We start from the raw sequence: 24,415 nt of genomic DNA, 5'->3' as shown, positions 1-24,415 counted from the left end.
AAACAATGATCCTCAAACTCAGAATCGTCTACTCGCATGATTACTAAAATGCAGATTCTTAGGCACCCAGTCCACCCCTGAGATTCAGAGTCATGGGTTTTTTGGTTTGTTTGCTTTTTTTCTTTTTAACAACTATCCTAGGGGATTTTGATTAAGTGGTGTAAACTTTTTAAAGAAATATAATTCAGTAAAATTCAACCCTTATGTATTGGATTGGGCTCACAATTCTTTTATGAGTCAGGTTGGGGGTATGTAATTATTAACCATATCTTCTTAATCAATAGGAAAGTGACTTTTTAAAAATTAATAGACTATTTATTTTAGCAGTTCTAGCTTTACAGAAAAATTGAGGGTAAAATGTCCCTATATCCCAGTTTCCTCTATTATTAACGTTGCATTCACGTGGTACATTTGTTACAATTGATGAGCCAGTACTGGAAAGTGCCTTTGAAATGACATGTCCAAGGCTGCAAGTGTCTGGGCTTCTGCTGGGAACCTAAGCCACACTCACACCCGCACTTGAACAAGCTGCCTGGTACTTTCTCTTGAAAGATGTTGTATACAGATTAACACCATAATGACTGTAATTGTTCTGTGCCAGTATCTGAACACAGGTGGCAGCAGGACTCATTCGACTAAGCACTTTGGTTGGTGCCTGGGATGGTTGGTATTTATCCTGGCTCCATCTGATATTTCCAGATTTGTATGATGATTAGATTTAAAGATCTATGTGATTAATCCACTTGTGATTATGTAAAAACAACATCAGACAACATTTGCAGGATACCTGTTCTACTGTTGTATGATGTAATCGGTGTAATTAGGAAGGGTTTTATATCTACAGTTCAAACTTTCATATCCACTTCTTTGGAAAGAAGATACACTTCTTATAATAGCATCTTCAACTACAAATATGTTTGAAAAAGGTTTCGATGTATCATTGCAGTTACCGCAAAGATGAGCAAGAGGTAAACTGCTAACAGGTAACAGAGAAGATCGGACGTTCCTTTAAATAGAACTAAATTGGCATAGATACTGCATTAGCAGGAATCTTACTAAGTTTGTCACTATTATTTTTAAATAAAGTACGTTTAAAATTTAGTTGCCTAAGAAATCTGTGATGCGAGCCTATCATCTTGACTCCCAGCATTGTGATCGAGGAAGCCGCTGACGAGAGGAAGAGCTGATGAGAGCCTGGAGGTTGCTCAACGGACGAGAGGGCGCCTTCTCGCTGGTTGAGGGCTTCTGGCCCTCACCTGCCAAAGTGTGAGAATCTTTCACTGGTTTATCTAACACATGAGTATTAGTCCCTGTCGTGTGCCAAGCGCCCTTGCCGGGCGGCGGACTGGCGCTGCCGCCAAACTGAGAACAAACGAAGAGGAACCCCGCCGGCTTCCAAAGCGCACGACACCCCGGAATCCCCCCGCCCTCCGGCTGCTCCTCAGAGGGGCGTGGCCGAACGTGCGGGCGGGGGCGGGGCCTGTCGCCCGGGAAACCACGGGCAAAGCTTCAGTGCTCTTACAGGCCCCCGTTTCGGTTGAACTGTTGCAGGTGGTCGCCCTGGGCCGTTGCTGACCCCGAACGCCAGTGGGGGAAGAAGGGTCTCTGAGGCTCAGGTGCACCGAGGCCCCAGCCGCCCTTTGCGACGCCGCCGCGGGCTTCGGGAACAATAGATGTGGTTTGGGTTGGTTTTGCCCAGACCTGGTGGTGCCTCAAGTCAGGGTGGCCCACAGGCCCGGCCCTAATCTCCTACGTCTCGAAGTCTACGTGCCCCTCGTCTGGAGAAGCAGAAGCGCGGACGCCGGAAAGAGCCGCTGCTGGCCGTGGGGAAGAAAGTTCTCTCTTCATCCTCGGCCTGGGCCGCCCAAGTAAGGTCGGTGGCTACAAACCACGCCACAGCTCAAACTCCCATGCTAGTGGTAGCTTCTGGAGGGCACTCATCGTCACCACCTGTTTCTGCCTTGGAGAGTTGGAAAGTTGACTATAACGTAGCTTTGAAGGGATTCCTGCTCAGGCCCGCAGGTCACCTTTGTAGATGTCAGTCTGTTGTTGCCCAACTAGGGTCCACAGAAACTTGACCTTCTGAACATCCGGCATGTGAGTGACACTGATTAATCAATGGTTTAATCAACAAAGGCACGTGTATTACCTACCTACTTTATCCCCTCACTACCTCTTCCCAAGGGGTTCTCACGGGCTCAGAAACTCTTCCACAGGGAGATCAGCTCTGACCACCTAGAGGTGGGATAAGGAAGGTGGAAGGGAGACACAAGAGTATATGGGGATATACGTATGCATATAGGGGATATATTATGCATACGTATGATATACGTGTAAGGAACGGCACCAAGAAACGGGGGAGAGCTTAAACAAGCTTTATTTGGGAACGCTCCCGGGCGAGGTTCACTGGTCCGAGAGAAAGGGGCCAGAGAAGTCGCGCCCGGGCGAGGGTTTGGGCAGAATTTATAGGGGGAAAACGGAAAGAGGTGTTGCGAATCCGGGAGGGCGCAGGTTATTCCTTATTTGGTGGTCTCTTCAGGTATCGTGGCAATATCCGGTGCCGGTTGCATCAATCTTGGGACCGTTAGTCCCGCCCCTCGAAAGGCGGGAAGGCTGGGCCAGGTGGAAGGTCCCCAGGTCAGTTTCTGGAACTGGGTGGTCCGGAAAGTCTCCAGGTCAGTTTCTGGAACTGGGTGGTCCGGAAAGTTTCGGTCTGATGCAACCTGTGAGTCTGATTGCGTTCCCCTGCCTCAGGCCAGTTGGCCTTACATCCCGACATCTTTGGTGTAATGGGGCGGCGTTCTGATCTCTGGCTACTTCTTGCTGAATGGGGGCGTCGAAAGGGGAGTCGGGCGACCAGAGGTCCGAGGCTTAAGGGAGACCAGTGGGGGGTTCTGTAGGAAGCAAGGTGTAAGGGCCGAGGAGCATTTGGTTTGTGGCCACCCGAGAGACTTCCTCCATGCGCCTGCGAAGAAACCTAAGAAAACAGGGAGCAAGCATGCTATGAAGAGGGTGCGGTCCGGGTTTGAAAGAGGGGTGTCAAAGAGTCCCTCTCTCGGCGGGCTGAGGGCCTCTACGACTTGGGGGCAGGAGTGGGAAGGGGAGGTCCCGGTATCGGAGATAGGCAAGAGGGAGGCCAGGTTTGGGTGGGGGGGGGGAGGGCGAAGGAGATAGCAGGGCTTTCAATGAACAGCAGGTGGCATTCCTGGATGCGGGAGGGGCCCAGGAGGGAGAGAGACTTGTGGCCTAGGAGGTCGACCAGCCGGTGGGAGGAAAACACGGTTAGTGGGTGGGCCAGAGTCAGTTTGAGTGTTTGGTCAGTTTGGCTGCCGCTGCTAGGGCCCGAAAGCATGGTTGCCATCCCCGAATAGCTGGGTCTAGCTGTTTGGAGAGGTAAGTCACGGGGCGGTAGGAAGGCCCTACAGGCTGGGCAAGGAGTCCTGTGGCTATTCTGACCCGTTCATCCACAAAAAGGTGAAAAGGTCGGTTTGGGTTGGGCAGAGAAAGGGGAGGAGAAGATATCAGAGCATTACGGAGTGTGAGAAAGGCCTGTCGAACGGTGGAAGGAGAGGTGAGGGGTCCTTGAGGGGTTTCTTTAGCGGCTAGATATAAGGGTTTAGCGAGGAGAGCAAAGTTAGGGATCCAGTGTCGGAAAAATCCTATAAGGCCCAAAAAGGAGAGAATTTGACCCGCTGTTTCTGGAGGTTGGCGCTCACGGATAATCTGGGTGCGGTCAGCCGTTAGGCTCTTTGTCGTGGGGGTGAGGTGGATTCCCAGATAAGTTACCGAGGATACAGACAGTTGAGCTTTGGCTGGGGAGACCCGATAACCGCGAGAGCCAAGGTAATTGAGATCTGCAGTGTGTTGTCTTGAGAGGCTGAGAGACGGGCTACAAAGGAGGAGGTAGGCGAGAGATTCGGGTGGGTCGGCTAGTGGAGAGGAGTCATCGTCAAAGGAAATTAGGGGCTTGGATGTAGGAGATGTCTGTTTGGCAAAAAGGATCTGGGAAGTGGAACAATCGACGCAGAGAGAAGGGCGGGAGCATAAATACCAGAAGGCCTGGACATGAGGGACCTCGGACCATTTGCCCGTCCTGCGGCAGTAATTATCTAGATCACGGAGGATGTTAAAATCGAAAGTCCCTTCAGGAGGCCATTTGGATTGTCTAGAGGACATTGTGGCCAGGCCACAGTGGAATAGAAAATAAGCCGTTGGCAACGTGGATCTTGGGAGAAGCCGAGGGCTGTAAAATTGGCTAGGAGACACCCCAGGGGCGTCTTAGGATCTGGTTTCGATTGTGAGGTTCCCATGACCCCCAGTTTGTCCCTGAGTGAATGGAGAGGGAGAGAGGCGTCCCTGGTCTCAGTCTCCAATTCACGGCAGGTCGGAGGGCGGTCAGGCGATTGGGACGTCTCCACAGTTGCCCGAGGCCCGGAGAGAGAACGGAGGAGTCCATGACGCGGCCGCGATTAAGGACAGGGAGTCCGGTGGGCAGGGACTCTGAGGGTCGGAGGGAACAAGGGAGGGGAACTTACCCTGTTTTCTGCCGGATCGGGTGGATGAGTAGAGGTTCCCTGGTTGTCTCCTGGGGGAGGGGAGGAGCGGCCCGCGCGGTAAACCGCGGGGCTTGCTACACCTCCCGGGTTTCGGCACCAAATGTAAGGAACGGCACCAAGAAACGGGGGAGAGCTTAAACAAGCTTTATTTGGGAACACTCCCGGGCAAGGTTCACTGGTCGGAGAGAAAGGGGCCAGAGAAGTCGCGCCCGGGCGAGGGTTTGGGCAGAATTTATAGGGGAAAAAGGGAAAGGGGCGTTGCGAATCCGAGAGGGCACAGGTTGTTCCTTATTTGGTGGTCTCTTCGGGTATCGTGGCAATATCCGGTGCCGGTTGCATCAGTCTTGGGACCGTTAGTCCCGCCCCTCGAAAGGCGGGAAGGCTGGGCCAGGTGGAAAGTCCCCAGGTCAGTTCCTGGAACTGGGTGGTCCGGAAAGTCTCCAGGTCAGTTTCTGGAACTGGGTGGTCCGGAAAGTTTCGGTCTGTTGCAACCTGTGAGTCTGATTGCATTCCCTTGCCTCGGGCCAGTTGGCCTTACAATACGTATGCATATAGGGGATATATACGGATGCATATGGGGATATACGTATGCATATAGCTGATTCCCTTTGTTTTACAGCAAAAACTAACACAACACTGAAAAGCAATTATACTCCAATAAAGATGTTAAAAAAAAATAACTCTTTCCCAGTGAATTCCAGTAGATAATGATTTTGGAGTCCCTTTTAATGTCCATTTCCTCAAGGATAGTCCAGGGAATCTCACCACTTCCCTGCTTCCTCCAAAGACATAAGCCTCAACCAGGACCAGCTTCTTAAAGGGCCAACCTGTGCAGTCACAGGGCTCCAGGCTCAGAAGGACCCCGTGATCAGAGGAACCTGTGCTTGCTTTAATGCTCTGTAGTCGAAATCTTAGAATTCTTCATTTTTGAACAAAGGGCCCCCATTTTCATTTTTCACTGGGCCCAGCCAAATATGCACCAACTCTCCTCTTTTCCCAAAGGCTTTCTTTGGTGACATTCAATTACACAAAAATATAATTACAAGGGTTCTTCTCTAGACCTCTCAGTAGCTACTAAGACATCCAGAGACAGAGGAGGGATGATTATACTGACTAAACTGAGAGTTGTTGAAATATTGAGACCTTTGTGATCCAGTGCTCACCCTCCACTCCTCATATTTTAGGGTCTTTGAAGAATGTGCAAAATGTGGAAATGCTACACCTCTGAGGGCAACAATGTTTGGTTCCTTGCCTAAGGAGAGAAACAGGTAAGGAATCAGCTAATCATGTATCGATGGGTGGGTGCTCTGGGACTGTTTTTACAGGTGCCCTGGAAGGGCTGGTGCAGGTGGGTGTGGGGGAATGCAGAGAGCAGAGGCTGCATTGTTTGACATGGTTCAGAGGAAGTAAGAGACTTGGAGATGGAGATTCTAAAGCTGGGCCGTTCAATTCTGTAGCCACAAACTACAGGTGCTCCTGAGCACTTGAAGGGTGGCTGTCTGAAATACGATATGCTCTAAATGTGCAAAGAGCTCCAGATTTCAAAGTCTCACTTTTTATAGTAAAATATTCAATTGTTTAAAATAAGTTGCATGTTGAAATGATATTTTGGATATATTAAGCATTAACATGAATTGCACTTGTTCATTTTTACTTTTTTTTTTTTTTTTTTTTTTTTTTTTGCTGTATGCGGGCCTCTCATTGTTGTGGCCTCTCCCGTTGCGGGAGCACAGGCTCCGGACGCGCAGGCTCAGCGGCCATGGCTCACGGGCCCAGCCACTCCGCAGCATGTGGGATCTTCCCGGACCGGGGCACGAACCCATGTCCCCTGCATCGGCAGGCGGACTCTCAACCACTGTGCCACCAGGGAAGCCCAAAAAAGGCTCTTAAGTAACATTTTGATTTTAGGTTACATACCAAACAAAGATGTGCAGAAAACTAAAAGAGGACATGCTAAGTAAGGAAATGGATTCAGCAAATTTTACAGTGGTGCCTTGAACTTACTACAAGTCAGTGGAATATGAGTTACACAGACCAGTGTGATCAAATATTTGGTGGAAACTTCCCGTTTTGCAGATAACCTGGTAATGTGGAAAAAACAACTTGCAGGAAGATTGCTACTTCTGTGTCAAGTATTTTCTGTATAAAATAATTGAATACGGGCTTCCCTGGTGGCGCAGTGGTTGAGAGTCCGCCTGCCGATGCAAGGGACACGGGTTCGTGCCCCGATCCGGGAAGATCCCACATGCCGCGGGGCGGCTGGGCCCGTGAGCCATGGCCGCTGAGCCAGCGCGTCCGGAGCCTGTGCTCCGCAACGGGAGAGGCCACAACAGTGAGAGGCCCGCGTACCGCAAAAAAAAAAAATAAAAATAAATAAATAAAATAAAAATAAATAATTGAATACTTTCAGTTTCAAAATTGAAGATTACTCGGAAGCTACTTGCCACATAGAAAAAAATTGAGGCTGAAAAATTTTATCAGTACCATTTATGATAAAGTGAGAATAAAACGAATGAATGGTATGTATAAAGAACTTTAGTTTGAAAGTGACAAGGACATCATCAACTCACAAGAAACACTATAAGATTCACAAATGACTAGAAGATCCTGCAATCTTCCAAACCAGTTCTGGTAATCCAGAGGGCGCATAGAGTAGGACAGTCAATAGGTATATCCACAACTTTTGATGAGTCTGTAGCAGGGACTCTGACTTTCTTGCAAGAGTAGGATGCTTTGAGGACTTATGATTGGTTTTCAAACCAAGTGATTATTATAACAAAGAATAGTTTAAAACCGTGGATGGGATGAAGTCTTAACCTAGCCTGACAGTAATCACTGATATCCTCTTTATACCTACAGGGTGAGCTAGATGACTTTATATAGCTCTTAAGTGGCACTCATTTATATATGAACCTGATATTCTCACAAAGGCAAAAATGATTGTATTTGTATCTTTTCCTCTTTGAAGTAGGAAGTTCCCCCTTTCTTTTCACTTAGGGAAAAAAGCAGTCATTTTTTATATTGTACACTTTTTCTTGTTAAAAGTTTGATAGTTGTTTTTTTAGTTTTGTAGGAATTTAATTTTGTGAGCTAATTACACTAGGAACTGAAGTTGAGGAATTTACATCTCACAACTTTATTAACTTTTTATACTTTAGAAATTGATTTTAAATGAGGGTGGCAGGATGAAGATGGGTAAGATTAGTGCAGTGGCATTTGACATATATGACTGAATGGAAGAAGGACAGCCAGTGATCTCACTGTGCATTCAAATATAAACATATAATGATTACACCGTGTAATCACCACTGACATCAAGAAATAGAAAGTTGCCAGCATTCCAGGAAATTTCTGCATGTTGCTTCCAAATTACAGCTCTTCTCCTCCCCACAGGTGACCACTATCCTGTCCTGTGTAGTAATTCCTTTTTTCTATACCAGTGGTTCTCATAGGATGGTCTGGCATCAGCATCATCTGGGAATTTGTTAGAAATGCAAATTCTTGGGCCCTTCCCCAGACCTAATACACTTATACATTTTTTTGTAGGATGCATATTTATATGATTAAAGTATAAAGCATTGATTCTCAAACTTTAGCGTATATCAGAAAAACCTGGGTGGCCTATTAAGACACAGATCCTGAGCCCTACATCTAGAGTTTCTGTTGATCTCTTTCTGTTGTCTGCTTTATTCACTAATTTTAATTTTCCTATATCCTGGGTATATTTGACTCTGTGCTAGTCATTGCACTTGAAAGGTTATTTTGTAGGAATAATTGTGAGGCCTATAATGAAAATACTTTGCTCCAAAGACTATTTGCATTTACTTCTGCCAGGCACCCAGGGGCACTACCAGTCTGGGACCACCTGTTCAAAGTTTGCTATTTCCTAGAATACGCAGGGATTGTTATTCTGTTTTAATTCTCCCCAGGTTATTCCAATTCTTGTTCACCTTCACTCTGAGATCCTGGAACCCATATTGTTGTAGGGGAAGGTCTCCTGTCAGAGTCCCCAACTTGCATGGACCCAGAGTTTTGTTTTCTATTCCCTTCTGCACCCTGAAAGGCCATCAGAATGGAGTTTCTAATTTTCTGGGATTAGCTTCAGGCGTATCTACTTTTCTAGATTCTTGGCTTCTCTTTACTTTGTGCTGATAATTCCTTCCTCTTTTATAATCTCTTTGATGCTTTTAAAAAGATAATTTTAAATACATTTTATCCAGTTTTATAGTTGTTTTCAGCTGTAGGCCTGTTGTGAACAACCTAAACGACCATTAGCAGAAACGGGCAATCTGCAAAATACATCATTAATGCACAGCAGGTTTTCAAAATACTGTGGTTTTTCAAAACATTAAAAATACATGGATGTTGATATCCTTAAAAAAAAAAACACCTTCTGTTTTTAGCTTATACCTTTATCCACACATGGGACACACAAGATGATTTTGATACAAAAACTCTCCTTGTGAAAAGATTCCCAGGGTTGCATATTTATGACATTTAATCACTCCAAAATGTTCTGACTTTTACTAGTGGGTTCCAAGGAATGCTTCCCACAATTTCAGAAAGCCTCACAAAATGCAGAGATGCGCCTAGTACAGGATCCATTTCACAATGTGTGGCACTTTCTATGAGGTTTAGTTTTTCCATAGCTTTCACAAGTCTGGAGACATGAAATTTAGGAAGCATAAATGGTTTACACTCTTATCTCTATTAAGGTTTCTGTCTGGGATAGCACGTGGAGTGCCCCAAACTTTATTTGCTGTCAAGTACTAAGCATTTGATGGATATTTTAACCACCTCTCTCCCCGACCCCCAAAGTATATCACATCCCCTTTTTTTCCTGTCAGGTTGATCCCTTGAGGTAGGCAAGATTCTCAAAGAGGAAATACCCCTTCCCAACTTGTTCCTGACAAGTCAGAGCACATTCTTTCTGGGTAAGGATGAGTCTGTTATGTTTATCTTTAGGTATCTTTTGAAGGGGATTGGAAATAGAAATACACTAATCCTGCATTTGACCATTTGGAAGGTAAACTGGTAGGCATTTTAGAGGTCAGAGATTGTAAGAATTTGGTGAGATGCTTCATCTTGAGTACTCTAATTAGTGCTTAACAGTTGGGATTTATAACAATCCCTGTAGGCTAGGCTTGGGGTAGGAATGAACACACTCTGACAGCTATTTCTAGAGAATTTTAAGGATGTTTGACAGTCACTTGATGACGTCAGGATTCCCTGAAAGGGGGAACTGTTGGTTGTGGTAAGAGCCCATGACCCCTGGAAGCTGTGGGTCAGGATACATGTCAGGATTTAACCCTGGTGGTAGCAAGAATTAGCTTATCTCAGGTGAAGGCTATAACTCAGCTAGTTAGAGCAGAGAATGCCTTAAGGTAGGACAACAGGTGCTGCTCCCAGTGCCTTTCTTTTCTCTCCTTGAGATGTGCCCTGAATCTGTGGGTTTATGGGACTAATGCAGGATGGGAGTCCCGCCAGGTTAGAGGGGCACTGAGTCTCCGCAGTCTGTTTTTTTAAATCAGTTTAGAGGGTGATGTCATTGATAGGTAAACCAGTAAATCTATACTCTAGCAACCTTATTACTGGACCTAAAGCTCATGTTTTGAATACAGACCTTCAACCTGAAACACAGAATGTAGGAACTCTCCAGTTCAGAGCTACACATAACAAGGGGGCTTTCCATAGAGCTTTTTGCAGCCACGGACTTTTTAAATTACAAGTCATGACCCACCACAGTCTACCCCTTAGTTGACAACTTTTGTCTAGACCAATATGATGACTCCAGACCAACATGATGCCATCATTATTTTCATATATCTCATCACTTAAAATAGAAATATTTAGTTCACAAATAATAAACTTCCTTAATATAAATTCCCACTTTATCACAAGGTATGGAAAACCAGGACCACATGAAATTCACTCAGCTTAGCCACTTCCTTATGGATATATCTTATTGAATCCCATGTGTTTTGGGAATTGGGATATAGGTATTTTTTCTCTTTAATAGCACATGGTCCTCCTTCCTAGCTAGAATATAACATTAAGGACATGTGGTTTTAGACCACTGTATATCTTATGACTACCATTTCTTCAGCATTACTGTTGCAAATATATAGTAGCTGTATCACAGATCTCTGAGTTGCTTTGTCAATCTAAACTTTGGAGATTATAAATTCTGTCCCGGATCCCAATAAGGATTTTAGGGAGCCATTTAGTGGCTCCCAGTGCTGGTCTAGTTAGTCCCAAATAGCAGCACCTACTGTACTTTTCATGCAGCCATTGGATTGGTCCTCATATCCAATAGGTAGGAGAATTAGGAGTGGGCGTACACTTTCTGCCAAAACCCAGAGTCCAGTTTTTGGTACTTAATATGGGTGTTATAAGATAAGATCTTTATGAGCATCCTTGATGTTACAAGTACTGGTGCCTATTCCCTTCAGCTCAGCCTCAAGAGAAGCATATATGGACAGGATTGGGGACTGTGCTTAGGACAGCAGGGTCCAGGAAGTGTCTCAGGGTTTGGGGAATGGGTCATTTCTCTGACAGCTCCAGTTAAATGGCCAGCTACAGTTAACCCTGTTCCAGCTGATAGAGATTTCAGAAGTTTAATGTGCTCCCATCCCCACATGTATCTTCTCTTATAACTGCAATAGGGCCTCCATTATCACTCTTAAATTTAGCCTTTGCATAAACTATGCAGGTTCTGAAATTTACCATGATTTCGCATCCTTCAGTTGTTCTGGAATGAAGTATGTATGTTCACAGTTGAGATCTGTATTATTCTATATATGCAGCCTCTAGACTAATTAGATAACTTGGCATATGGCCAAATATATGCAGTTTAGTCTTTTCTTGAGAAAAGCCAATTATTACAGGTGTTCTGAATTACCTGAAATGTCTAGTGTGATCATTCCTTCAAGATAGAACTGCTGTTATAACCAGTGCTGTTGTATTATACTAGAATGAGGACCTCTAGCTTATTGGCTGTAACCTTATTTATACTGGTATTATAGCCAGACCTTCTAGAATTTATCTTCACTATCTTCAATGCGGGTACCAGATACCTCTTTGAATTTCTTTCCAAGTTTCCATGCAGAGTTAGCTCCAGCTAACAGCTGTATGTGTTGGCATTGAAATTTTGGGCAACACTGGGTAAGAGCTCCTAGCCCAAGAGCCCCGGAGGAGAGCCCTGTACTCATTCACTTTACTGGGAACTAATACCTGGAATAGTACAATAAATCAATAAATATTTTTGTCCTACTGCACATCTTTGTCTTACTACAATGAAGTCTTCATTGAGAAGACTTTCAAATGAGAGTGATTTCAAGAACCCTAGCCAGTAGAACCAGTGTTCTCAAGGGAGGGGATGGTCCTCTCATTGGGTTTGGTGGCAGCCCAGTCGATTTCTTCCCTTGCACCCTTCCAAGCTTTTTCTGAGTAGAAATGGTAGAAATTGTTATAGTAGAAATGGTAAAATCATCCGCAGAGTAGATCCAAGTCAGCTAGTTGCTTTCTGTAGCTGCCCAAGGTCATCATTTGGTCAACCTAGGGTGAACTTGATAGGTAGCTAAAGGTTCTTTCTTTGTATGGGGAGAAGAGGAGAAGATGGGGCAGAGATAGTAGTTATGTCTTTCCTTTCTTTATTACCCATTCAGTGTTTCCAGACCTGTCTGTTGTTATGTCCGTTAGCCTATAGACTCCTGCAGAGGTCCCTGTGGCTTGGTTTCCATGGAACATCTGTGTCTTAACCACACCCCACTCTGTACCCCACGCTATGTACGTACTAGTCTGTTACCTGTACATAAAGCCTCCTGTTCCCAAGTGTTCCCAATGAGGAAAGTGTCCTAGTCTGAGGACACTGGCCTCCCCTCTAGGGCATTTGTTTCAGAACTGTCTGAAGTTTCGGTATTAGGGTTGAAGAGCAGACAGTAAGGTTGGTAATCGCTATTAGTTTTCTTGGTATTTCCTGACCATAACGTTTATGGATTGCCCATCAGTTTGGGTTTTTTTTACCCTATCTTTTAGTAGCCAGACCAGTAGGTCGTTCTACTGAGAACTTTTTACATTTCCCCCCATTTTGCTTTGGTTATTTTGGGAACTGAAATTCCCAGAAGTCTCCTTAAGCCATCTTTTCCAAAACTGTGTATAAGAGACTGCTAGTTAACTACCTCTTTACTCTTTTCTTCTTCTTTATTAACAGAATCCTGATTTGCATGGAGGTGGCAATGTTCTCAGCTAAAAAACTACATTGTCCAGCCTCCACTACTGATAAGGATGACAGTGTGACACGGTTCTTGTCACTGAGGTGTAATTAAAGGTGTGGAAGGGTTTCTAGTAAAGCCCCTTAAAAGGGGATAGCCTCAGGGCATATGCCCTTTTGCCCTAGTTTCTTCCCCTTCTTTCTACCTGCACCTTAGAGGAGATGGTGGACATAGAATAGACATCTAGCAACAAGATGATTATGGGATGAAAGCCAAGAGAATAGCTTGGGTCACATGTGAAAAGGCTGGGTTAACAGGCAAATAGACGCTATGTGAACTCAGACAGACTCCATAATTTTTCCACACTACCACTACCCCTGCCACCTTAGGGTTGGGGAAAAAAATTTCCTCTGTCACAACACATCCATACTGCTCACATATCTCTAGCACTGTTTGCAGTAGGACTGTGCTGCCATAATTTACTCTCACTATCTGAGACCTAGACTTTTTTTGCATCTAAATCCATTAAAAATAATTATTTGGCCTCTTAACCCTAAGTTCAGAAGTTAACATTTCTTATTCATGGGAGGTCTAAGATCCTCCAGTGGAGTGGTGGCACACAATTTGAAAGTTCAGAAGACAGCAAGTTAGACAATTTTGACAATTAGATTTTTTTAAAATTAATATCCACAGGTACTGGTTCTTAAAATAGTAGTAATATAAATATACCATGAGGTGGTTTTACAACACATTACCAGTTTAAATGTATATGTTCATATTTTAAGTTTTGTGGAAGTGAATTACTTTCTTTTTAGATTCCTATTTATTTTCAACCAGCTATTTCTGTTTTGTATTATTTGTAATAGTGTAACACTGGAACAGATTTAAGATCTCCAAATATAAAGGGTTATTGTGACAACTTATAAAGTTCCAGGAAAATTTGTGTATTAAGAATAGAAGTTACAAAATTGTATCTGTAAATGTCTCAGTTTATAGGAAGGTAATTTCTATGTGTACATATGTATTTTCTAGAAGGCTTTTATATCAAGCTGTTATTTTCTTTCTAGATAAATGGGATAATAGCTTTTTAGTGTTCTTTTTTCTTTAATTTTTCTGTAATGAGTTAACTTTTTTCATAAGAACAATTTTTTTAAGATTAAAAAACTTCCTCATGATGGATAGTTAACAAGAGAAGCAGAAGAGTGTTGCTGAGAAATGAATAGCAGGAAGAAGTCAGGAACTGCAGGAACCAAGGGGCGCTTACTTTTGTTGCTGAGACACCATCATAGCTGCTGGATGACTCAGATCACTGCGGCTCAAGAACTGCTCCTGAGCTGCTGTGGGATCTGAATGGCGATGAGATGAGCCCTGGCTGATGCCAGGGATGCTCTTTCTTGTCTGCTTTTACTTCTTACTTCCTCATGTTACCTTCCCCCATCCCATGTTAATATGTCTCTGTGATCCTTAAAAACTGTACTTTCATTTATTCAGTGTAACACTAGAATCCAGGTTATATGCCAAACCCCTAAGTAACGCTGAGGATATACCAGCGAGCCAAACAGACCTTCGTGGAATTACTGTCCACAGGTAGAGATAGATGCTAATCAAATCATACAGATGTATAGATTGGGACAGAATGGGATAAGAACTATGGAAGAAAAGAATTGGCTGCTAGGAAGTAGAGTTACTGGGCGAGAGGGTGGACCCACATTATATTATGCACTCAGTATGCCAATCAGAACTTGAGTTAAGCTAAGAACTGTAGGAGAGGCAAGAGTCAGGTAAGTGGCGATTGTGGTGGGGGGAAGAAGAATTTTAGACAGAGGAAACAGCATGTGTGAATGCCCTGAGCAGCAGTGAGCCTCATAGGCCTAAGGAAGTGAAAGGATGGTGGCCAGAGCATAGAAAGTAAAGAGAATGACTTGAGATGAGCGTGCAGAGGTAAGTAGACGCCAAATCACAGAGGGCTTTGCAAAGCAGGATAGAATTTTATCTTTTTTCCTAAGCAAGAAAGACATTGAAAGATTTTGAACTGAAAAACACATTAATCAGGTTAGTTTTCATACTGGCTGTGGTATGGCAAATGGATTGGAGGAAGACACAAGAATGGGATTAGAAAAAACAGGAGGTAACTGATAAATTGTAAATATCACAGTGGTCCGTTAAGAACCAGTCACAGATTCAGTCATTTATATTGCTACTCTAGTTAAATGAGATAGTATTCAGAAGCAATTGTAGGTGCTAGCCCAGAATTTGTTAGCTTAGCTAGCTATTACAGTTAGCAGTCTCTGCTTTTGAATTGGCTGCCCATCTTCACTCTTCTCTGTAATGGTCCCCATGTTTGCCATAGATAAACTGTTGAGCAGTGGCCATGTCTGAGTTATAAAGTAAACTTTCTGCTTTGCCCAAAGAATTGAAGCCACAGTTATAAAAAGGATTGAAGAAGTAATGAGTGCTTACTATTGTACCAGGCACTGGCATATGGAGTGAGTAAAAACAGAGTTCCTACCCTCATGGAACTAATTAAGTAGACTGGGGAGAGTATTAAATCTTGCAGATGTAATGACAGACTGTGAGACGACCATGTCTACTTGGCTTGTCAGCCACTAAACAAAATCTTAAGGTATATTCTTCATGGATCCCAGACCGAGGGCTACCTGGTATGATTGTGCAATTGGGGTGTGACACAAAGATGGCTGGCCAAGGAAGTTAGTGGAGACTAAAGCTCTGTCAGAATTTCCCTTGCCAAGCCATGCCCTTGTGCAAGGCTACATCTTTGCAAAGGAAGGGTATGTTTTTCTTTGTACTAAGGTGTCAGTAGCATCTTTTCCTCTGATATTAGAAGGGAATTCCCTATTTTCAAAATTGAATGGGAGGCTCTACCTTGTAAATGTGTAGCTGACTTGAGCACAGAAATGTATCTGAGGTGAATGTAAAAGACATGAGTGGGTATAATTGTAGACTTAGAAAAAATGGCAAATAAAACTGGAAAATGAAAAGGCCTAGGACATTGATGTTTTTAGGGCATAAATTTTTGAAAAATAGATCCTACATCTGCAGGAATTAGAGCAATATTAAAGACCTAAGACAAAGTAGATAAAGACAACCCAGTGGTGGGACAGTGGAGGAAAGAGCTGGACTATGCATTACAGGAGTGGTTATACTGGGTTGAATGAACTTGTTGGCATCACGTTGGGAAAAGCTATGGTGGAGGAAAAAGGGATCCATGTATAAAATTATGTATTTCTGTATCCTGAGCCTAGCTAATTGAACAAATCTTTACTCCCAAATTTTAAAATGTCAGACTTCGTTCTGAAATCATGGACTCTGTAGAAATGGTCTTTGCTTCTGGGAAGAATCTTTTTTTTTTAAACATCTTTATTGGAGTATAATTGCTTTACAATGCTGGGAAGAATCTTGTCAGAATAAATCCAGAAACAAAAAGGAGAGAACAAGGAGCCTGGTATCTTGAAGTCATGGCTCTTCCCAACAGTTGTATCATATTGGACAACTGGAGCAGACCTCTCTGAGCCTTAGTATTTCATCTGAAAATTAGAGGCTACTTTCCTTGGTAGGTTATGAATCTTGAAAGGTATTGAGGAAAAAACTCTGTAAACTGTGAGGCAATAAGAAGGGTAAGTTTTTCATTAAATGCTGAGTTTCAGTGGCCTGACTCTGCTCTGGGTTTAGCTGGCTGGTCAGCAGAATCTCTACCTTGGAACAGTCTCTTTCTGAGTGGAGGTCTGGGCTGACTTCTGGCGGCTCCAAGGGCTTTGACTACACTCTGGCACTGATAATTGAAAAAAATTTTAGTTGTACAGGTTCAAGACAATAAGTTTCCTAACTCAGGTTATGTTTTGAGCACAGGCCATATGTCTTCTAATGGAATCTGTGGTCAGTTAGGATCTTCTCTCCTTTTGATGAGGCCCATAAAATCGAGGTAACTGTCACGCACCAGCACCAACCGTCACAGAAACATTAGAGAGCTCCGTCCCTCTCGGCTGCTGGTTTGTTGGACATCTGCAGCCTGCACAGGACTGGTCCACTGCTCCTCAGGATCAGTCCCTCACTTGCCTTCTTCCTCTTGACAGATATTCTGAGCTAGTGAGGATCATAGAAAAGAGTAGGAAGATAAATAAAAGTATCTATCAGCTTTTTTTTCCTCTTGTGGTCATTGCTAAAACAATAGTAGCCAAAATGAAGTTTAATCCCTGTGTAACTTCTGACTAGAGCAAGAACCCTAAAAATAAAAGGCAATTCAATGTGTCTTCCCACATTTGTAGGAAGATTGCCCTCCCCACTTTCTAAGTTGCTGAGACAGAAGTACAATGTTCGATTCATGCCCATCTGAAAGGATGTTGAAGTTCAGTTTGTGTGAGGACACTGGATTGGACACTAGAAGGTCAGCAGATTGGCAAGGTGGTCCAGGTGATAGGAAGATGTGTCATCCACATTGAACATGTGCAGCAGGAGAAGGCTTATATCCGTGTTGGTATTCACCCCAGGAAGGTGGTTATCGCTAGGACAAAACTGAGCTAAAACTGCAAAAAGACCCTTGAACATAAAGCCAAATGTCACCCAATAAGGAAGTAAAAGGACAACTGTAAGGAAGAAACAATTGAAGTGATGCAGGAATAAAATAATCTTATCTACAACTTCCATTAAGAAATGCTAAAATTAGTATGTGTATGTATATATATCGATCAACAGATAGATTTGTTTAATATAATTCATTTATGTACATAAATATAAATATATATTCATGTGTATATATTCATAAACATGTCTAATATCTTTATGAAGACTCATGGGGAGATTTCCTTATCTACACATTAAAAATAATTTTGCTTCTCATAAATGACAGATTTGTCTAATTTTTGGAGACCCTGATCTTGTAACAGATCAAGTTCCTCATTTTCATGGAGTGTTCTGATGCCCAGAACACACATATGACAGAAAAATGGGCAAAAGGTTTTAACAGACTACATATATACACAAGAAAGTTATAAAAAATGGCTCTTAAAACATATAAAAAGATATCTAGCCTTACTCAGAGAAATGCAAAGTAAAATTACAATGAAATACTATTTCTAATCTATCAGATTAGGGAAAGTTGGATAATATGATACCCCTTGAGTGTTTAGCTCTGGTGACCAGAGGGGAGTGTGCTGCAGGACCCCATAGGACGTCTCCTACATAAGGCCACTTCTCCAAGATCAAGGAGATGTAACTGACCTACCTAATACATAGAAATAAACATAGAGAATTAGGCAAAATGAGGAGATAGAGAAATATGTTTCAAACAAGATAAAACCCTGGAAAAAGAACTAAGTGAAGTGGAGATACCCAATAAGAGTTCAACGTAATGATCATAAAGATAATCACCAAACTTAAGAATAGATAGACACAGGATTTTAATAAAGAGTTAGAAAATATAAATAAGAACCAAACACAGCTGAAGAATACAATAACTGAAATTAAAAATACACTAGAGGGAATTCCCTGGTGGCACAGTGGTTAAGAATCCGCCTACCAATGCAGGGGACATGGGTTCGAGCCCTGGTCTGGGAAGATCCCACATGCCTCGGAGCAACTGAGCCCGTGAGCCACAAGTACTGAGCCTGCACTCTAGAGCCTGTCCGCCACAACTACTGAACCCATGTGCCACAACTACGGAAGCCTGTGCACCTAGAGCCCGTGCTCCACGAGAGAAGCCACTGCAACAAGAAGCCTGCGCACTGCAATGAAGAGTAGCCCCCGCTCACTGCAACTAGAGAAAGCCTGCACACAGCAACAAAGACCCAATGCAGCCAAAAATAAGTAAATAAATAAATATTAATTTATTTAAATAAATAAAAAAAATACACTAGAAGGAATCAACAATAGATAAAATGATAACAGAGGATGGATCAGCAAACTGGAAGGCAGAGTAGTGGATATCACCCAAGCTGAACAGAAGAAAGAAAAAATCCAATGAGATATCACATCACATCTGTAAGAAGGGCTATTATCAAAAAGACAAGTGTTGATGAAGATGTGGAGAAAAGAGAACACTAATGCACTGTTGGTGGGAATGAAAATTGGTGCAGCCACTGTGGAAAACAGTATGGAGTTTCCTCAAAAAATTAAAAATAGAATTACTGTATGTTTCAGCAATTCCTGCATATTTATCTGAAGAAAATAAAAATGAAAACTCTAATTTGAAATGATACCCCGTTGTTCATAGCAACACTATTTACAATAGCCAAAACATGGAAGCTTTTTATTTTATACATAGTAGTTTCTACCACTTAATCCCCTGCCCCTATCTTGCCCCTCCCCCTACTGGTAACCACTAGTTTTTTCTCTGTATCTGTGAGTCTGCTGCTTTTTTGTTTTATTCACTAGTTTATTTTTTAGATTCTACATATAAGTGATATAATTCACTATTTGTCTTTCTCTGACTTATTTCACTTTGCATAATATTATCCATGTCCATCTATGTTGATGCAAATGGCAAAATTTCATTCTTTTTTATAGCTGGGTAATAATAATATATATTATTTGTTCATCTGTTGATGAATACTTGGGATGCTTCCACATCTTGACTATTGTATATAATGCTGCTATGAACATTGGGGTGCATGTATCTTTTTGAATTAGTGTTCTTGTTTTTTGCAGATATATACCCAGGAGTGGAATTGTTGGGTCATATGGTAGTTGTATTTTTAGGTTTTTTTAAAACCTCCATACTGTTTTCCACAGTGGCTGCAACAAGTTATATTCCCAACAACAGTGTAGGAGGGTTCCCTTTTCTCTGTGTCCTCTCCAATATTCATTATTTGTGTTCTTTCTGATGATAGCCATTCTGACAGGTGTGAGGTGAATATCTCATTGTGGTTTTGATTTGCATTTCCCTGATTATTAGTGATGTCAAGCATCTTTTCATGGGGCTATTGGCCATCTGCATTTCCTCTTCAGAAAAAATGTCTATTCAGTTCTTCTGTCCATTTTTTAATTGGGTTGTTTGTTTTATGTTGAGTTGTATGAGCTATTTATATACTTTGGATATTAACTCCTAATCAGTCATATCATTTGCAAATATTTTCTCACATTCAGTAGGTTGTCTTTTCATTTGTCAGTGGTTTCCGATGTGCAAAAGCTTTTAAGTTTAATTAGGTCCCATTTGTTCATTTTTGCTTTTAGTTCCTTTGCTTTAGGAGACAGATCCAAAAAAAATATTGCTGCAATTTATGTCAAAGAGTGTCCTGCCTATGTTTTCCTCTAGGAGTTTTATGGTTTCCAGTCTCACATTTAGGTCTTTAATCCATTTTGAGTTTATTTTTGTGTATAGTGTTAAGAGAATGTTCTAACTTCATTATTTTACGTGTAGCTATCCAGTTTTCCTACCACCACTTATTGAACTGACTGTGTTTTCTCCATTGTATATTCTTGCCTCCTTTGTTGTAGATTAATTGACCATGAGTGTGTGTGCCTATTTCTGGGCTTTCTCTCCTGTTCCATTGATCTATGTGTCCATTTTTGTAACAGTACCATACTGTTTTGATTACTATAGCTTTGTAGTATAATCTGAAGCCAGGGAGCATGATTACTCCAGCTCTGTTCTTTCTCAAGATTGTTTTGGCTATTCAGGGTCTTTTGTGTTTCCATACAAATTAAAAAAATTTTTGTTCTAGTTCTGTGAAAAATGCCATTGGCATTTTGATAGAAATTGCATTGAATCTATAGATTGCCTTGGGTAGTATGGTCATTTTAACAATATTAATTCTTCCAGCCCAAGAACATGGTATATCTTTCCATCTGTTTGTGTCATCCTCCATTTCTTTCATCAGTGTCTTAGAGTTTTCTAAGTACAGGCCTTTTACCTCCTAAGGTAGGTTTATTCCTAGGTATTTTATTCTTTTGACCTGATGGTAAGTGGAATTGTTTCCTTAATTTCTCTTTCTGATAGTTTGTTGTTAGTACATAGAAATGAAACAGATTTCTGTATGTTAATTTGGTATCCTGCAACCTTACTGAATTCATTGATGAGGTCTAGTAGTTTTCTGGTGGTGTCTTTAGGATTTTCCAAGTATAGTATCATGTCATCTGCAAACAGTGGCAGCCTTACCTCCTCCCTTCCAGTTTGGGTTCCTTCCTTTTCTATTTCTTGTCCAACCACTGTGGCCAGGATTTCCAATACTATTTTGAATAAAAGTAGCAAGAGTGGGCATCCTTGTCCTGTTGCCAATCCTAGAGGAAATGCTTTCAGCTTTTCACTATTGAGTATGATGTTAGCTGTGGTTTTATTTAACTTTTTACCTTCCAGTGTTCCTTTTCAGTAGTACCTCTGAACTCCTACACAGTGTCTGTGTAATAGGTAGGATCTACTTTCATCTTTATCTCTTCTTGAAACTTCCATTTTTAAATGCATTATTTCTAATTTGTCAAAACATATATTATTATTCTCAACTCAGACTTTAAGTCTTAGATCTATAATTAAATATATTAAAAACTCACAGAATTCTGGTCCCAGTTGTGTAATAATGAGCTTGGAAGTCACCACTTTGTCCCAACAATAAGCAAAAAGCTTAACATACTGAAAAATTAACAACTCCTCTTGGATCTGTAAGAGGAGGTTGGACACAGGGCAAATGTTTGCTCCCAGGATTGGACAGACAGATGAATACAGGGAGTCATGGCTTGCCTAAGCAGAAACCTCCCACAAGTGGAAAACACCATGGCAAGTAGTACAAGAGTAGGAATATATGAACTGTAATTTGACAAATTACTAGAGGCTCAGTGTGGATAACTCTGAGAGTTAAAAACACCAGAGATACCTGGTCTTGGGGGAGGGTGGATGGTTAGGGGCGGGCACAGTTTTGTGAGTTTACATCTAGGAGCTTGACCAGATTTTCACAATAAATATTGGAGAAAAGTCTCCTTACACTTCCCTCAGGGGAAGGGGAAAGAAATCATTTCAAAATATGCCAGAGCACTCTGTTCTTTGTAACAAGGCCTGCCCTCAGAAGAAACTAGTTAACCAGAGCCTAGCCTGCTAGGGTTTTATCAGACCTAACTGTCTCAGGGGAGGGAAAGTATACTATTCCAGCCCACTCTAGCCTTCTTGTTCCACCTAAAGGGGGGAGAAGAGAAACTGAGAAACCCTGTGAAGTTCGCAGTCCAGAGGTACAGACCCACTAAACAACTGAGACGTAATCATAGGACTATAAATGCTTCCCCTTCCCCCACACCTTATCACCACATTTCTAAAGGCCTATTTATAGCAGTTCCTTTTTTTTTTTTTTTTTGCGGTACGTGGCCCTCTCACTGCTGTGGCCTCTCCCGTTGCGGAGCACAGGCTCCGAACGCGCAGGCTCAGCGGCCACGGCTTACGGGCCCAGCCGCTCCGCGGCATGTGGGATCCTCCCGGACTGGGGCACAAACCCGTGTCCCCTGCATCGGCAGGCGGACTGTCAACCACTGCGCCACCAGGGAAGCCCTAGCAGTTCCTTTTAACCAGTATATCACATTCAGTTATTGAGAAAAATTACAAGGTATATTAAAATGCAAAAAAACACAATTTAAAGAGACAGAGCAAGCATCAGGCCCAGTCATGGCAGGAATGTTGGAATTATCAGCCCAGGGAATTTAAAATAATTATGAATAATATGCTAAGGGCTCTAAAGGATAAAGTAGACAGCATGTAAGAAGAGATGGGCAGGGACTTACCTGGTGGCGCAGTGGTTAAGAATCCATCTGCCAATGCAGGGGACACGGGTTCAAGCCCTGGTCTGGGAAGATCCCACATGCTGCGGAGCAACTAAGCCTCTGCGGCACAACTACTGAGTCTGTGCTCTAGAGCCTGTGAGCCACAACTACTGAGCCCACGCACCTAGAGCCAGTGCTCTGCCTCAAGAGAAGCCACTGCAATGAGAAGCCTGCACACTGCAACAAAGACCCAACACAGCCAAAAATAAATGAATAAATTTATTTAAAAAAATAGAAACAAGTTTGGTAGCTATCTTATAAACACTGTAATTTAGAAGACAATTGCATCATGTTTTTACAAAAAAAAAAAAGATGGGCAATGTAGCAGAGTGATGGAAACCCTAAGAAATAAATGCTAACAATCAAAAACACCGTGACAGAAATGAAGAATGCTTTTGGTGGGCTTATTAGTAAACTGGACACAGCTAAGGAAAGAATCTCTGAGCTTGAGCATATATCAAAACTCCAAAACTGAAAAGCAAAAAGACAAAAATAAAAAAGCTAGAACAATATCCAAGGACTGTGAGACAACTATAACAGCTGTACATGTAATGAGAATATCAGAAGAAGAAAAACAACGAACAGAAAAAAATATATGAAATAATAATGATTAAGAATTTCCCCCAAATTAATGTCAGGCACCAAACCAGGAAGCCTAGGGAATACCACCAAGTAGGATAGATGCAAAAAATACTATACCTAGGCACATCATTTTCAAACTATACAAAATCAAAAATAAAGAAAAAACCCTGAAAGAAGCCGGAGGAAAAAGTACTTTTTTAAATTTTGGCCACAGCGTGCGGCATGTGGGATCCCTGACCAGGGATCGAACCTGCACCCCCTGCAGTGGAAGCGTAGAGTCTTAACCACTGGACTGCCAGGCAAGTCCCAAAAATACTTTATTTATAGAGGAATAAAAATAAGAATTACATGCAACTTCTCAGAAACCGTGCAAGCAAGAGTATGGAGTGAAATATTTATTGTTGAGAGAAGAAAACCACCACCCTAAAATGCTGTACCCTAGAATTCTGACCCAATGGAATTATTCTTGAAAAGTAAAGGAGAAACAAAGACTCTCTCAAGCAAACAAAAATTGAGGGAATTTGTTTCCAGTAGATCTGCCTTGCAAGAAATGTTAAAAGAAGTTCTTTAGTGAGAAGGAAAATGTAGGTCAGAAACTTAGATCTATATACAGAAAGGAAGAGCACTGAAGAAGCAGTCAGTGGAGGTAAAAGAAAAACTTTCATTTTTCTTATTCTGAATTGACCTCACAGATAACAGTTTGTTTAAAATAATAATATAGCAACAATGTAATAAATTACGTATGCTTACAGATATATCATACATAATATATGCACACACAAATATGCTTAGTTGTGCTTATATATAAGTGAAATGAATGACAACAATGATACAAACAACCGGAGGGAGGAATTAGGATTATTCTGCTGTTATAAGGTACTGACACTACTGTTAAGTGATATTCAAAGTAGATTTGCATTAGTCATAAATGTATATTGCAAACCCTGAGTCAACCTCTTAAAAAGTTAAAAAAGAAGTATAACTGGAAGACAAAAATAGGAACAAAGAACAAGGGCAACAAATAGGAAACAGTAACAAATATGGTAGATATTAATCCAACTATTATCAATAATCACTCTGAATGTCAATGGTCTAAATGCACCAATTAAAAGTCAGAGATTGCCAGAGTATATTATTAAAAAACAAGACCCAACTATATGTTTTCTACAAGAAACACACTTTAAATATAAAGACACATATAGATTAAAAGTAAATGGATGGAAAAAATATAACATGCTAACATTAATCAAAAGAAAGCAGGAGAAGCTATATTAATTTCAGACACAGACTTCAAAGCAAAGAAAACTATCAGAA

At 41.9% G+C, this 24,415-nt stretch overlaps 1 long non-coding RNA gene across 1 annotated transcript in view; it reads left to right on the top strand.

Annotated features, from left to right (window-relative positions):
* The first annotated feature begins 1,113 nt into the window (after positions 1 to 1,113).
* The window catches only part of LOC117196063 (uncharacterized), a 46,651-nt gene continuing 23,349 nt past the window's right edge, over positions 1,114 to 24,415 (top strand). The window contains exons 1-2 of the long non-coding RNA XR_004476062.2: positions 1,114 to 1,873; positions 5,741 to 5,824. This is a non-coding gene — a long non-coding RNA (uncharacterized LOC117196063). The remainder of the gene's footprint in view (positions 1,874 to 5,740; positions 5,825 to 24,415) is intronic.

The sequence above is a fragment of the Orcinus orca genome, chromosome 5, assembly GCF_937001465.1.
Source record: "Orcinus orca chromosome 5, mOrcOrc1.1, whole genome shotgun sequence".
Taxonomy (NCBI): Eukaryota; Metazoa; Chordata; class Mammalia; order Artiodactyla; family Delphinidae; genus Orcinus; species Orcinus orca.
The sequence above is the reverse complement of the archived record's forward strand: the minus strand, read 5'-3'. Positions and strand labels throughout refer to the sequence as shown.